Source organism: Ovis aries, chromosome X (assembly GCF_016772045.2).
Source record: "Ovis aries strain OAR_USU_Benz2616 breed Rambouillet chromosome X, ARS-UI_Ramb_v3.0, whole genome shotgun sequence".
NCBI classification, from domain to species: domain Eukaryota; kingdom Metazoa; phylum Chordata; class Mammalia; order Artiodactyla; family Bovidae; genus Ovis; species Ovis aries.
The window spans coordinates 33,852,346-33,869,081 of record NC_056080.1 but is presented as its reverse complement, the minus strand read 5'-3'; the positions used below and the strand labels follow the sequence as shown (position 1 = coordinate 33,869,081).

The 16,736-nt window shown below is 39.6% G+C and overlaps 1 pseudogene; it reads left to right on the top strand.

Annotated features, from left to right (window-relative positions):
• Window positions 1–2,923: 2,923 nt before the first annotated feature.
• On the top strand, window positions 2,924–7,211 carry LOC106991962 (small ribosomal subunit protein uS2B-like; annotated as a pseudogene).
• The last annotated feature ends 9,525 nt before the right edge of the window (window positions 7,212–16,736 follow it).

Genomic DNA, 16,736 nt, shown 5'->3' with positions numbered 1-16,736 from the left:
GTATATATTATTACAGACTTTCTGAATGAAATTTTGCAAATTATATTAAAATGTTTAAAATCTTCTTTAATTAAATTTTTATTTTAACTTTATTTTACTTTAAAATACTGTATTGGTTTAAAATATTTAAAATCTTTATATACTTTTGATGGCGCTTTTTTACTTTAAGGAAGTTGTTCTAATGAAACAGAGTAATTCTGTCTCACCAAGCAGACTTCAGAAGTTCACTGCTGTGGTCATCTTGGTACGTAGATTGGAAGCAATCCAAACGTCAAGAAAACCAATCAAAGTTGTAGGTTCTGGATATCAACTAATTACTTCTTGAATGGGGTATGGGATACAGTTGTGCCCTTTAAGGTACTTCAAGTTGTAGCTCCTAATCCCTTTATTTTAATAATAAGGATTAAGTAATGTTAAACTTGAGACTTTTCTCTTAAATTTTGATATCCTATATGCTGCTGACCTTTCCCAAAGTAACCAGTTTTTAAAATTCTCACTTGTCCAATGCTCTATAGTTTTCTGCCTACTAAATATTGTATACTGATCTGATTTGTAATCAAAATTGTGGATAAGTAAGACATTATCATCAATTATATTTAGTTTCATCATTCAGAGAGTTCAGGATTTAGTCAATGAAGAATATGATATTTAGCTCATTCATCTTGCAAAAACCATTTGAAATTTCTTTCTTCCTTCCTACATAGGGTGGGAAAATACCAATTATAATTAATTTGTTTCTGTAGGGTCTTAATTTTCCTAAAAATAACAAATATTGAAAAGGTACAACTTTTTCTTCATAAAAAGATAATTTCTTAACAGAAAATGTATGTTATACACATTACTTTCCTTTATCATTAAAATTAACCAATTAACTAAAATTTATTGATATCAGCAATCAATTCCTAAAAGATGATGCTATCAAAGTGGTGCACTCAATATGCCAGCAAATCTGGAAAACTCAGCAGTGGCCACAGGGCTGGAAAAGGTCAGTTTTCATTCCAATCCAAAGAAAGGCAATGCCAAAGAATGTTCAAATTACTGCACAATTGTACTCATCTCAAATGCTACCAAAGTAATGCTCAAAATTCTCCAAGCCAGGCTTCAACAGTACATGAACCATGAACTTCCAGATGCTCAAGCTGGTTTTAGAAAAGACAGAGGAACCAGAGATCAAATTGCCAACATCCACTGGATCATGGAAAAAGCAAGAGAGTTCCAGAAAAACATCTACTTTTGCTTTATTGACTATGCCAAATTCTTTGACTGTGTGGATCACAATAAACTGAGGAAAATTCTTCAAGAGATGGGAATACCAGACCACTTGACCTGCCTCCTGAGAAATCCGTATGCAGGTCAAGAAGCAACAGTTAGAACTGGGCATGGAACAACAGACTGGTTCCAAATACGAAAGGAGTACATCAAGACTGTATATTGTCACCCTGCTTATTTAACTTATATGCAGAGTACATCATGAGAAATGCCAGGCTGGAAGAAGCACAAGCTGGAATAAAGACAGCTGGGAAAAATATCAATAACCTCAGATAGGCAGATGACACCACACTCGTGGCAGAAAGTGAAGAAGAACTAAAGAGCCTCTTGATGAAAGTGAAAGAGGAGAGTGAAAAAGTTGGCTTAAAGCTCAACATTCAGAAAACTAAAATCATGGCATCCGGTTCCATCACTTCATGGCAAATAGATGGGGAAACAATGGAAACAGTGACAGAATTAATTTTCTTGGGCTCCAAAATCACTGCAGACGGTGACTGCAGCCATGAAATAAAAAGACGCTTACTCCTTGGAAGGAAAGTTATGACCAACCTAGATAGCATATTCAAAAGCAGAGACATTACTTTGCCAACAAAGGTCCATCCAGTCAAGGCTATGGTTTTTCCAGTGGTCATGTATGGATGTGAGAGCTGGACTGTGAAGAAAGCTGAGTGCCGAAGAATTGATGCTTTTGAACTGTGGTGTTGAGAAGACTCTTGAGAGTCCCTTGGACTGCAAGGAGATCCAACCAGTCCCTTCTGAAGGAGATCAGCCCTGGGATTTCTTTGGAAGTAATGATGCTAAAGCTGAAACTCCAGTACTTTAGCCACCTCATGCGAACAGTTGACTCATTGGAAAAGACTCTGATGCTGGGAGGGATTGGGGGTAGGAGGAGAAAGTGACGACAGAGGATGAGATGGCTGGATGGCATCACTGACTAGATGGATGTGAATCTGAGTGAACTCTGGGAGTTGGTGATGGACAGGGAGGCCTGGCGTGCTGTGATTCATGGGGTCACAAAGAGTCGTACACGAATGAGCGACTGAAATGAACTGAACTGAACTGAACTGATATGTGTGTGTGTGTGTGTGTGTGTGTGTATATATATATATATATATATATATATATATATAAAATGTATGTGTGTGTGTGTGTATATATATATATTTGGGCTTCTCTGGTGGCTCAGTGGTAAAGAATCTGTCTGCCAATGCTGGAGACATGGGTCTTGCCTGGGAAATTCCATGGACAGAGGAACTTGGTGGACTACGGTATATGGGGTCGTAAGGAATCAAACACAACTTAGCAACAGCAAGACATATATATAAATTCATGCTTTAAGTTAAAGAAAAATTCATTATATGAAGTTATTTTTAGAAAATATAGTAATGAACACCATTTGGTGTGCTGTTATGAAGCATAACATTTGTTTTCTTGGAGATCTTAATAATCCTTGTGCAAATATGAAATGCAAATACTTAATTAGCTAATTTATTAACAATTCATCTGAAATATTTATTTACTATGTACTCTGTGTCAAACATTCTTCAAGTTTTAGGGATACAATAATAGGTAAAATACTTATAATTCCCTCCTCTCCCAATTACAAAACAGTTGATAAAACATCCAGTTAAATAAATGATTATAATGTAGTTTGATGAATGGTAGCATTCATCCTGAAGGTAAGAGAAACCAGAATTGTATAGGAACCAGTGGCAATGGAATAAAACCTGTCTGAGTGATGGTCTTCTTGAGAACGCCGCATTTAGGTTAAGAACTGGAGAATGAATAGGACTCAGCCAGACAGAAGGTAGAGGTTGCATAGTGGAAGTGATAGCCTTTTGGAGTGATAGTTATTGATTTCTAGGAATCAGACATTATCCAAAAGGCAAAAGTTAGTCATTGAAGGGACTTAGTGAATAATCAGATTTCTATTTTTCAAAATAGTATTTAAATTTGAAATTGGAACTGTAGAAGGACAGGACTGGGGCAACAGAGCAATTAGGAGGCTGTTTCAGAACAGCAGTAAAGGACGATAATGGCCTAGCACAGTGCTGGGCAAGTGATGATAGAAAGATGGAAAATAATCCATATCCAGACTATCAAAGCCTATTGAACTTGACATTAAAATTTTTCCAGAATCTGATCACTGCTCACCATCTGCCTTGCCACCATCCTGGTACAAGCCAACAACATATCTCATTTCAATTACTTCAATAACCTCTTAGCTAGAGTTGCCAGATTTAGTCAATCAAAATTTTATCTGGCAACACTGCTCCTAACTATTTCCCACCTTCTGCCTCTTCTCACATGTCAGTCTCTTCTCAACATGACAGTTAAGAGTACTGTTAGGCAAACACAACTCGATCTTGAAAAGTTTTAAACAGCCCACTGGTCACATTATATTATGCTTATTTAGTTCAGTTCAGTTGCTCAGTTGTTTCTGACTGTTTGTGACCCCATGGACTGTAGCACGCCAGGTCTCGCTGTTCAACACCAACTCCCGGAGTTTACTCAAACTCATGTCCTTTGAGTCAGTGATTCCAGCCAACAATCTCATCCTCTGTCATCCCTTTCTCCTCCCTCCTTCAATCTTTCACAGCATCAGGGTCTTTTCAAATGAGTCCATCAACAGAAAATTGGATTGAAGATTTACTGAGCATGGCCCTGCCCATCAGAACAAGACCCAATATCCCCTTCAGTCAGTCTCTCCCATCAGGAAGCCTCTTATCCTCCTCCATCAGAGGGAAGACAGAATGAAAACCATAATCACAGAAAACTAACCAATCTGATCACTTGGACCACAGCCTTGTCTAACTCAATGAAACTACGAGCCATGCCGTGTAGGGCCACCCAAGACAGATAGGACATGGTGGAGAGTTCTGACAAAACGTAGTCCACTGGAGAAATGAATGTCAAACCACTTCAGTATTCTTGTCTTGAGTATCCCATGAGCAGTATGAAAAGGCAAAAAGATAGGACACTAAAAGATGAACTCTCCAGGTCAGTAGGTGCCCAATATGCTATTGGAGATCAGTGGAGAAATAATTCCAGAAAGAATGAAGAGATGGAGCCAAAGAAAAAATAACACCCAATTGTGGATGTGACTGGTGATGGAAGTAAAGTCTGATGCTGTAAAGAGCAATATTGCATAGGAACCTGGAATGTTAGGTCCATGAATCAGGGCAAATTGGAAGTGGTCTAACAGGAGATGGCAAGAGTGAACATTGACATTTTAGGAATCAGCGAACTAAAAAATGGACTGAAATGGGTGAATTTAACTCAGATGACCATTATATCTACTACTGTGGGCAAGAATCCCTTAGAAGAAATGGAGTAGCTATCATAGTCAACAAAAGAGTCCGAGATTATGCTTCTTGCATACCGCTGGGATAAATTTGTTAACATTTTATCTAAGATCTTTATGTTAATAAGTGCTTTTGTCTCTAATTTCTTTTTGTTAGCCTGCTATGGTCAAATTTTACTATTGAGGTTATATTTGCATCATTAAGTGAATTGTGGAGTAATTAATTTTTTTCCCTTCTCTTCTCTGGAAATGTGCTTTTAAGATTATATTTATCTTCTCTTTGTAATTGACAGAATCTTCCTGAAAACCTTAGGCCTGGTATTTGTTATTTTGCATTTTAAAATACTGATTCAATGTATTTGTTAAAAGACAATGTTTTTGAGTCAATTATTAAAACTCACTTTCTAGGAAATTGAACATTTTGTTTAAATATTCAAGGTTCTTATCATAAAGTTTGTCTTGTTCTCTCTAGGTAATCTGAGTATTATCTCTACTTATGTCTTTTCTCCTTTTTCTTCCCTCATATTGTTTATATGTACTGCTGTTCTTCTTGATTAATTTTGCTAACATTTTTGTGTTATCTTGTTAAAATAATCAACTTTTGTCTTGCTTATTCTCTTTATTTTGCATTTGTCTTGAATTGCATAAATTTCCAGATCTTACATTTATTATCTCCTAACTTCTATATTTGGTTTATCCTATTGTTCATATACTATTCTGTTTATATTTACTTTGAAATTTTCATTTATGCCCCCTTTTTCAAAATTTCACATAACAGTTAATCTAGATGTCCAATTGATTCAGTGTGAATATTTTATAAGTAGTGCTATGCAATTCCTATTGATTATTTTATCATATGTATGAATTTCCTTGAATAATGAGCTGGTTGCCTAAGTAGGATCTCAACAGATGAGGGATTAAGAATAAGTAGGATATTAAGCGTAATTATCAATTTTAATGTTGGGTTGGCCAAAAAGTGCACTTGGGTTTTCTCGTACCATCGTTTGGAAAAGCCTGAACACATTTTTTGGCCAACTCATTAGATTTGCCGTATTTCAGTATTCATTCTATTTGAAGCTCAAATGATCCTATGTTTGGCTAATGAGAGTCCCTTCAAGTTGCCCCTTCAAGTGTCCTTTCATGGTCTATGAGGAAGTCTAGGTACAGGATTTCAGAAGTGACAACATGATCAGGCTCACCTTGAATATTTCTTTTTTTTGGGGGGGGGATTTTTTTAATTTAAATTTTATTTTTTTACTTTACAATACTATATTGGTTTTGCCATACATTGACATGGATCCACCACAGGTGTACATGAGTTCCCAACCCTGAACCCCCCTCCCACTACCCTCCCCATATCATCTCTCTGGGTCATCCCAGTGCACCAGCCCCAAGCATCCTGTATCCTGTATCGAACCTAGACCAGCAATTCGTTTCTTACATGATAGTATACACGTTTCAATGCCATTCTCCCAAATCAGCCCACCCTCTCCCTCTCCCACACAGTCCAAAAGTCTTTCTGATAACAGATATATTTTAAGAAACCCTGGTAATTTTTGTAAGTGAAAAATAATATTTGGAAACTATATCTGGGTAGTAGGTTTGCATTTTCTACTGGATTGTCACAGCTTTTAGGCCATTTCAGTGAAGAGCTAAAAACACATGTATTTTGTTTATCTTACAAGGAGAAAAATAAATTCTACCTTTCCACACTGTTCAAAGAGGAGTTCAAATGTTATCATCTTCAGTTTCTGTCAGAAAGGCGAGCATTCACAATGTTTGAAGTCCTTGCCTGGCGGTAGTGCACAAGAAGGATGAGACTGTACCTAAATTCCTTGCCACAGGAACCTACTCAGGTGGCACCAACCTTGACTTTCAAATGGAACATTATATCTACAAAAAGGAAAGTGGTGGCATCTACATCGTAAGTATGAAGAGACCCTGGGAGAAGTTTCTGCCAGCAGCTCACGCCATGGTTGCCACTGAAAATCCATCTGATATTGGCATCATCTCCTTCAGGAATACTGGCCAGTGGGGACGCACCGAAATCTGTAGCTAATACTCAGGCCACCTCTATTGCTGGCCACTTCAGTTAGAAACTTCACTAACCAGATCCAGGCAGCGTTCCAGGAGCCTTGACTTCTCGTGGTTACAGATCCGAGGACTGACCATCTGCCTCTCCCAGAGGCGTGTTGAGTTAACTTGTCTACTATTGTTCTGTGTAACACAGATTCTCCTCTAGGCTATGTAGACATTGCCTCCCCATTCAGCAACAAGGGAGCACCTTCAGTTGGGGCAGACGCGGTGGCTGCTGGACCCGGAGATTCTGTGCATGCACAGCACGTTTCCTCGCGTGAACTCACAGGAGGTTGCACCTAACCTCTACTTCCACAGAGATCCTAAGGAGATTGAAAACAAAGAGTGGGCTGCTGCTGGAAAGGCTGTGACTGAGGAGGAACTTCAGGGTGAATGGACCTATCGAGTTCCAGAGTTTACTACTACTAAAGTCAAGGTTGCAGATTAGTCTGAGGGCAGGCAGTGCCCTCTGTGCCCATTCAGAGTTTCCATGCTGAATATGATAACTGACTGGTCTCAAGCTGCTCCCTCCCAAGCTCTTAAACAGAAAACGGAAATATAAAGTTGATGGAAAAAACATTTCTACAAAAGTAAGTAAATCTATATATTCTAATTTCATATTACTAATTTTCCACATTTAAATGGACATTATAGTAGAGGACCACCCCCTTGCCAGTCAGAATGTCTGCTATCCAAAATTCTATAAGCAATAAATGCTGGAGAAGGTGTGGAGAAAAGGGAACCCTCTTACACTGTTGGTGGGAATGCAAACTAGTACAGCCACTATGGAGAACAGTGTGGCAATTCCTTAAAAAACTGGAAATAGAACTGCCATACGACCCAGCAATCCCACTGCTGGGCATACACACTGAGGAAACCAGAATTGAAAGAGACATGTGTACCCCAATGTTCATTGCAGCACTATTTATAATAGCCAGGACATGGAAGCAACCTAGATGTCCATCAGCAGATGAATAGATAAGAAAGCTGCAGTACATATACACAATGGAGTATTACTCAGACATTAAAGTGAATACATTTGAATCAGTCCTAATGAGGTGATGAAACTGGAGCCTATTATACAGACCGAAGTAAGCCAGAAAGAAAAACACCAGTACAGTATTCTAACTCATATATATGGAATTTAGAATGATGGTAACGATAACCATGTATGCGAGACAGCAAAAGAGACACAGATGTATAGAACAGTCTTTTGGACTCTGTGGGAGAGGGAGAGGGTGGGATGATTTGGGAAAATGGCATTGAAACACATATACTATCATATATGAAATGAATCGCCAGTCCAGGTTCAATGCATGATACAGGATGCTTGGGGCTGGTGCACTGGGATGACCCAGAGGGATGGTATGGGGAGGGAGGTGGGATGGGGGTTCAGGAAGGGGAACACATGTACACCCGTGCTGGATTCATGTTGGTATATGGAAAAACCGATACAATATTGTAAAGTAATTAGCCTCCAATTAAAATCAGTAAATTTATATTTAAAAAATGGACATTATAGGATTCTGTTTCACATTTGATTTGTACCTTGATGTTGTCTTTTATGCTGAAGATCTTGATTCTTAGTGATATAAGTGTAATTGCATATATGGTTTATTCTACTGTGCGTATGGTGGAGTATGTATATATCTTTACAAGAGTTTTAGAATGATCCCAATAGCGCAACCTAAGATTCTGTGATTTTCATTTTTATATGCTTAGGTATATAAATCCCAGGGATGGGGGAGCGTGGTGGGCTGCCGTCTATGGGATCACACAGAGTCGGACATGACTGAAGTGACTTAGCAACAGCAGGTATATAAAGTCAACATTCTATTTTAAAATGTTTGAGGTAAATATCTTTGCCATTAGGCCACAAATTTGATATAAAGTAATAATCAGTCAGTCAGTCAGTTCAGTCACTCAGTCATGTACAACTCTTTGTGACCCCATGGACTGCGGCATGCCAGCCTTCCCTGTCCATCACCAACTCCCAGAGCTTGCTCAAACTCATGTCCATCAAGTCGGTGATGCCATCCAGCCATCTCATCCTCTGTCATCCCCTTCTCCTCCCACCATCAATCTCTCCCAGCCTCAGGGTCATTTCTAGTGAGTCAGTTCTTCACATCAGGTGGCCAAAGTACTGGAGTTTCAGCTTTAGCATTCAGTCCTTCCAATAAATATTTAAGATTGATTTCCTTTAGGATGGACTGGTTGGATGTCCTTGTTGTCCAAGGGACTCTCAAGAGTCTTCTCCAACACTACAGTTCAAAAGTATCAATTCTTGAACACTCAGCTTTCTATATAGTCCAATTCTCACAGCCATACATGACTACTGGAAAAACCATAGCTTTGACTAGACGGACCTTTGTTGGCAAATTAAGTTTCAATTTATTTTTTATGTTAGGGATTGCTTCACTTTTTTCTATTTTATTTAATGTTATTTTTCACATGTATAAATAGATGAAGACTGTGCTAAGGTCAAATCACACAAATCACATTGAAAAATACCTAGTTTTTATCTTTGTTCTTCCCACTACCTCTCTTTTGTCTTCTTTCCCAAATTTACTATTTTGGTTTATCCTTCTATTGTCTTTTGGAAAATATTAGCAACCATGTATGTTCATGTGTATGAGTGTGCATATAAATTCCCACACTTGTTACCCAAAAGGTTCCCAAAAAAGTGTAAGATATTTCTTTCATTCTTTTTCTTTTTTTGCAACTGTTTTGCTTTTGCAATTAGTGGAGAAGTAGCTTTATGCATGTTTCTGAGTGTATCTTGGAAATAGAATCCTAGAAGTGGGATTTCTGGGTCTCAGAGAAAATGCATGTGTAATTTTGCTAATTCAAATTCTTAGAGCCAGTATGGTTTTGCTTTTCCATTAGCAATGTATGAGGGCTTCCCTGAAGCTCAGTTGGTAAAGAATCTACCTGCAGTGTGGGAGACCTGGGTTCAATCCCTGGGTTGGGAAGATCCTCTGGAGAAGGAAAAGCTACTCACTTTAGTATTCTGGACTGGAGAATTCCATGTACTATATGGTTCATGGGGTTGCAAAGAGTTGGACAGAACTGAGCAACTTTCACTCAGTTCAGTTCTGTCGCTCAGTCGTGTCCGACTCTTTGCGACCCCATGAATCACAGCACGCCAGGCCTCCCTGTCCATCACCAACTCCCGGAGTTCACTCAGATTCACGTCCATTGAGTCAGTGATGCCATCCAGCCATCTCATCCTCTGTCGTCCCCTTCTCTTCCTGCCCTCAATCCCTCCCAGCATCAGAGTCTTTTCCAATGAGTCAACTGTTCGCATGAGGTGGCCAAAGTACTGGAGTTTCAGCTCTAGCATCATTCCTTCCAAAGAAATCCCAGGGTTGATCTCCTTCAGAATGGACTGGTTGGATCTCCTTGCAGTCCAAGGGACTCTCAAGAGTCTTCTCCAACACCACAGTCCAAAAGCATCAGTTCTTTAGCACTCAGCCTTCTTCACAGTCCAACTCTCACATCCATACATGACTACAGGAAAAACCATAGCCTTGACTAGACAGACCTTAGTCTGCAAAGTAATGTCTCTGATTTTGAATATGCTACCTAGGTTGGGATTTCATGGCTGCAATCACCATCTGCAGTGATTTTGGAGCCCCCCAAAATAAAGTCTGACACTATTTCCACTGTTCCCCCATCTATTTCCCATGAAGTGATGGGACCAGATGCCATGATCTTCGTTTGCTGAATGTTGAACTTTAAGCCAACTTTTTCACTCTCCTCTTTCACTTTCATCAAGAGGCTTTTTAGTTCCTCTTCACTTTCTGCCATAAGGGTGGTGTCATCTGCATATCTGAGGTTATTGATATTTCCCCTGGCAATCTTAATTCCAGCTTGTGTTTCTTCCAGTCCAACGTTTCTCATGATGTACTCTGCATAGAAGTTAAATAAGCAGGGTGACAATATACAGCCTTGACGCACTCCTTTTCCTATTTGGAACCAGTCTGTTGTTCCATGCCTAGTTCTAACTGTTGCTTCCTGACCTGCATACAGATTTCTCAAGAGGCAGGTCAGGTGGTCTGGTGTTCCCATCTCTCTCAGAATTTTCCACAGTTTACTGTGATCCACACAGTCAAAGGCTTTGGCATAGTCAATACAGCAGAAATAGATGTTTTTTCTGGAACTCTCTTGCTTTTTCCATGATCCAGGAGATGTTGGCAATTTGATCTCTGGTTCCTCTGCCTTTTCTAAAACCAGCTGGAACATCAGAAAGTTCATGGTTCACAAATTGTTGAAGCCTGGCTTGGAGAATTTTGAGCATTACTTTACTAGCATGTGAGATGAGTGCAATTGTGTGGTAGTTTGAGCATTCTTTGGCATTGCCTTTCTTTGGGATTGGAATGAAAACTGACCTTTTCCAGTCCTGTGGCCACTGCTGAGTTTTCCAAATTTGCTGGCATATTGAGTGCAGCACTTTCACAGCATCATCTTTCAGGATTTGAAAGAGCTCCTCTGGAATTCCATCACCTCCACTAGCTTTGTATGTAGTGCTGCTTTCTAAGGCCCACTTGACTTCACATTCCAGGATGTCTGACTCTAGATGAGTGATCACAACATCGTGTTTATCTGGGTTGTGAAGATCTTTTTGTACAGTTCTTCTGTGTATTCTTGCCACCTCTTCTTAATATCTTTTGCTTCTGTTAGGTCCCTATCATTTCTGTCCTTTATCGAGCCCATCTTTGCATGAAATGTTCCCTTGGTATCTCTAATTTTCTTGAAGAGATCTCTAGTCTTTCCCATTCTGTTCTTTTCCTCTATTTCTTTGCATTGATTGCTGAAGAAGGCTTTCTTATCTCTTCTTGCTATTCTCTGGAACTCTGCATTCAGATGCTTATATCTTTCCTTTTCTCCTTTGTTTTCACTTCTCTTCTTTTCACAGCTATTTGTAAGGCCTCCCCAGACAGGCATTTTGCTTTCTTGCATTTCTTTTCAATGGGGATGATCTTGATCCCTGTCTCTTGTACAATGTTACGAACCTCATTCCATAGTTCATCAGGCACTCTATCTATCAGATCTAGGCCCTTAAATCTATTTCTCACTTCCCCTGTATATTTGTTAGGGATTTGATTTAGGGCATACCTAAATGGTCTAGCGGTTTTCCCTACTTTCTTCAATTTAAGTCTGAATTTGTCAATAAGGAGTTCATGATCTGAGCCACAGTCAGCTCCCAGTCTTGTTTTTGCTGACTGTATAGAGCTTCTCCATCTTTGGCTGCAAAGAATATAACCAATCTGATTTCGGTGTTGACCATCTGGTGACGTCCATGTGTAGAGTCTTCTCTTGTGTTGTTGGAAGATGGTGTTTGCTATGACCAGTGCATTTTCTTGGCAGAACTCTATTAGTCTTTGCCCTGCTTCATTCCGCATTCCAAGGCCAAATTTGCCTGTTATTCCAGGTGTTTCTTAACTTCTTACTGTTGCATTCCAGTCCCCTATAATGAAAAGGACATCTTTTTTGGGTGTTAGTTCTGCAAGGTCTTATAGGTCTTCATAGAACCGTTCAACTTCAGCTTTTTCAGCGTTACTGGTTGGGGCATAGAATTGGATTACAGTGATATTGACTGGTTTGCCTTGGAAATGAAGAGAGATCCTTCTGTCGTTTTTGAGATTGCATCCAAGTACTATATTTCGGACTCTTTTGCTGACCATGATGGCTACTCCATTTCTTCTGAGGGCTTCCTGCCCACAGTAGTAGATATAATGGTCATCTGAGTTAAATTCACCCATTCCAGTCCATTTTAGTTTGCTGATTCCTAGAATGTCGACGTTCACTCTTGCCATCTCTTGTTTGATCACTTCCAATTTGCCTTGATTCATGGATCTGACATTCCAGCTTCCTATGCAATACTGCTCTTTACAGCATCGGACTTTGTTTCTATCACCGGTCACATCCACAGCTGGGTATTGTTTTTGCTTCGGTTCCATCCCTTTTTTCTTTCTGGAGTTTCACTAGCAATGTACAAAAGTGATTGTTTCTCACAACCTTAACAACAGAGTATGTTGTCAAAGTTTTCTGTTTTTGTCAAGGTTAGAAATCACACCTCAGTGCAGTTACAAGTTGTATTTCTATTATACATCTGATCACCTCAGATAATTAAGGGCCATTGTTGGTTCTTTTCCTGTGGACTGCTTCCCATAGCACTTGCCTATTTTTTTCTTCTTTAAGGTGTTGGGACTTTTTCTTTTTTAGAGATTCTTTATATAATAACAATGTTTGCCCTCTATATGTGATACAAGATGAAAATATTTCAGCCAGCTTTGTCATTTGTTCTTATCCCTCCCTCTGTCACTTCCTTCTTTCCTTTCTTCCTTCTTTGTATTTTATTTTTTTGCCATGCCACACAACTTTCAGGATCTTAGTTCCTCCACCAGGAATTGACACCGTGCCCTTTGCAATGGAAACATGGAGTCCTAACACTGAACTACTAGGGAATTCCCCCTTCTTCTTTATTTATACCATACACATTTTTAATGTGCTTCCCTGGAGGCTCAGTGGTAAAGAATTTGCCTGCAATGCAGGAGACGTGGGTTCGATCCCTGGGTAAGGAAAATCCTCAGAGGAGAAGAAAATGACAACCCATCGCAGTGTTCTGCCTGGAGAATCCCATGAACAAAAGAGCCTGCTGGACTACAGTTCATGGGGTCACAGAGAGTCAGAGATGACTTAACAACTCAACAGCAACATTTTTAATGTCATAACATTTATCAAGAATTTTCCTTATTGCTTCTAAATTTTGGATCACAGTAAGGCATTAAAAATCATTTTATAGATAAAAAAGGAATTCACTCATATTTTAATGCTTGTACAATTTTATTTTAGCCTTTAGATATCTGATATTTTAAAAAATTTTCATGGTCAACAGTGTGTTTAATATACAGAACTTTATTATTGGTTAGTTCCAATTAAAAAAAAAACTCTACTATTTCTCTTTTGATCAATGAGTTACTTAAGGTAGTTTGGATCATACTGCTTCTTTGGTATTTTCTGGGTCTTGCTTTATGGATTAGGTGTTCATTTTTCTAAATGTGTAATATATGCCTAAGTTATTCTCCACTTGTTTCTCATAGATTTCTGCTTATGGCCACTGTGTAAAGTATGTTCACATTTTGTAGTTCACATTTTCTGTATCTTATTATTTTGTCTGCTTGACTTGCCGGGAACAGAGTTATGTTGAAATCTTCTATGTTGTTGAGTTTGTCCACTTCAACCTGTAGTTCTGGACACTTTTACTTTACATATTGTAATAATGTATTACCATGTACAGGAATTAGCATTTAACTATCTTCTTGGAGGGGGCATCCCTGGTAGCACAACTGGAAAAGAATCCACCTGCAATGTGGGAGACCTGAGATCGACCCCTGGGGTGGGATGTTCCCCTGGAGGAGGGCAAGGCAACCCACTCCAGTATTCTTGCCTGGAGAATCCCATGGACAGAAGAGCCTGGTAGGCTACAGTCCATGGAGTCACACAGAGTTGGACATGACTGAGTGACTAGGCACAGCAGAGCCCAGCATCTTGTTAGAGAACTGATGCTTTTCTTCATATAAATATGTATTTCAGTTCAGTTCAGTTGCTCAGTCGTGTCCGATTCTTTGCGACCCCATGAACTGCAATACACCAGGCCTTCCTGTCCATCACCGACTCCGGAGTCCACCCAAACCCATGTCCATTGAGATGGTGATGCCATCCAGCCATCTCATCCTCTGTCGTCCCCTTCTCTTCCTGCCCTCAATCTTTCCCAGCATCAGGGTCTTTTCAAGTGAGTCAGCTCTTCACATCAGGCACCAAAGTATTGGAGTTTTAGCTTCAACATCAGTCCTTCCAGTGAACACTCAGGTCTGATCTCCTTTAGCATGGACTGGTTGGATCACCTTGCAGTCCACGGGACTCTCAAGAGTCTTCTCTAACACCGTAGTTAAAAAACATCAATACTTCAGTGCTCACCTTTCTTTATAGTCCAACTCTCACATCCATACATGACTACTGGAAAAACCATAACCTTGACTAGACAGACCTTTGTGGACAAAGTAATGTCTCTGCTTTTGAATTATGCTATCTAGGTTGGTCATAACTTTTCTTCCAAGGAGTAAGTGTCTTTTAATTTCAGGGTTGCAATCACCATCTGCAGTGATTTTGGAGCCCCCCCAAAATAAAGTCTGACACTGTTTCCACTGTTTCCCCATCTATTTCCCATGAAGTGATGGGACCAGATGCCACGATCTTAGTTTTCTGAATGTTGAGCTTTAAGCCAACTTTTTCACTTTCCTCTTTCACTTTCATCAAGAGGCTTTTTAGTTCCTTTTCAATTTCTGCCATAAGGGTGGTGTCATCTGCATATCTGAGGTTATTGATATTTCTCCCGGCAATCTTGATTCCAGCTTGTGCTTCTTCCAGCCCAGCGTTTCTCATGATGTACTTTGCATATAAGTTAAATAAGTGGGGTGACAATATACAGGCTTAACGTACTCCTTTTCCTATTTGGAACCAGTCTGTTGTTCCATGACCAGTTCTAACTGTTGCTTCCTGATCTGCATATAGGTTTCTCAAGAGGCTGGTTAGGTGGTCTGGTGGTATTCCCATCTCTTTCCACAGCTTATTGTGATCCACACAGTCAAAGGCTTTGGCATAGTCAATACAGCAGAAATAGATGTTTTTCTGGAACTCTCTTGCTTTTTCCATGATCCAGCAGATGTTGGCAATTTGATCTCTGGTTCCTCTGCCTTTTCTAAAACCAGCTTGAACATCAGAATGTTCACGGTTCATATATTGCTGAAGCCTGGTTTGGAGAATTTTGAGCATTACTTTACTAGTCTGTGAGATGAGCGCAATTGTGTGGTAGTTTCAGCATTCTTTGGCATTGCCTTTCTTTGGGATTGGAATGAAAACTGACCTTTTCCAGTCCTGTAGCCACTGCTGAGTTTTCCAAATTTGCTGGCATATTGAGTGTAGCACCTTCATAGCATCATCTTTTAGGATTTGAAAGAGCTCAACTGGAATTCCATCACCTGCACTAGCTTTGCTCGTAGTGATGCTTTCTAAGGCCTACTTCACTTCACATTCCAGGATGTCTGGCTCTAGGTGAGTGATCACACCATCGTGATTATCTTGGTCGTGAAGATCTTTTTTGTACAGTTCTTCTGTGTATTCTTGCCACCTCTTCTTAATATCTTCTGCTTCTGTTAGGTCCATACCATTTCTGTCCTTTATCGAGCCACCTTTGCATGAAATGTTCCCTTGGTATCTCTAATTTTCTTGAAGAGATCTCTAGCCTTTCCATTGTGTTGTTTTCCTCTATTTGTTTGCACTGATCACTGAGGAAGGCTTTCTTATCTCTTCTTGCTATTCTTTGGAACTCTGCATTCAGATGCTTATATCTTTTCTTTTCTCCTTTGCTTTTCACTTCTCTTCTTTGCACAGCTATTTGTAAGGTTTCCTCAGACAGCCATTTTGCTTTTTTTGCATTTCTTTTTTATGGGGATGGTCTTGCTCCCTGTCTCCTATACAATGTCATGAACCTCCCTCCATAGTTCATCAGGCACTCTATCAGATCTAGTCCCTTAAATCTATTTCTCTCTTCCACTGTATAATTGTTAGGAATTTGATTTTGGTCATACCTGATTGGTCTAGCGGTATTCCCTACTTTCTTTAATTTCAGTCTGAATTTGGCAATAAGGAGTTCATAATCTGAGCCACGTTCAGCTCCTGGTCTTGTTTTTGCTGACTGTATAGAGCTCCTCCATCTTTGGCTGCAAAGAGTATAATCAATTTGATTTTGGTGTTGACCATCTGGTTATGTCCATTTGTAGAGTCTTCTCCTGTGTTGTTGGAAGAGGGTGTTTGCTATGACCAGTGCATTCTCTTGGCAGAACTCTATCAGCCTTCGCCCTGCTTCATTCTGTTCTCCAAGCCAAATTTGCCTGTTATTCCAGGTGTTTCTTGACTTCCTACTTTTGCATTCCAGTTCCCTGTAGTGAAAAGGACATTTTTTTGGGGGTGTTAATTCTAGAAGATCTTATAGGTCTTCATAGAACCCTTCAGCTTCAGCTTC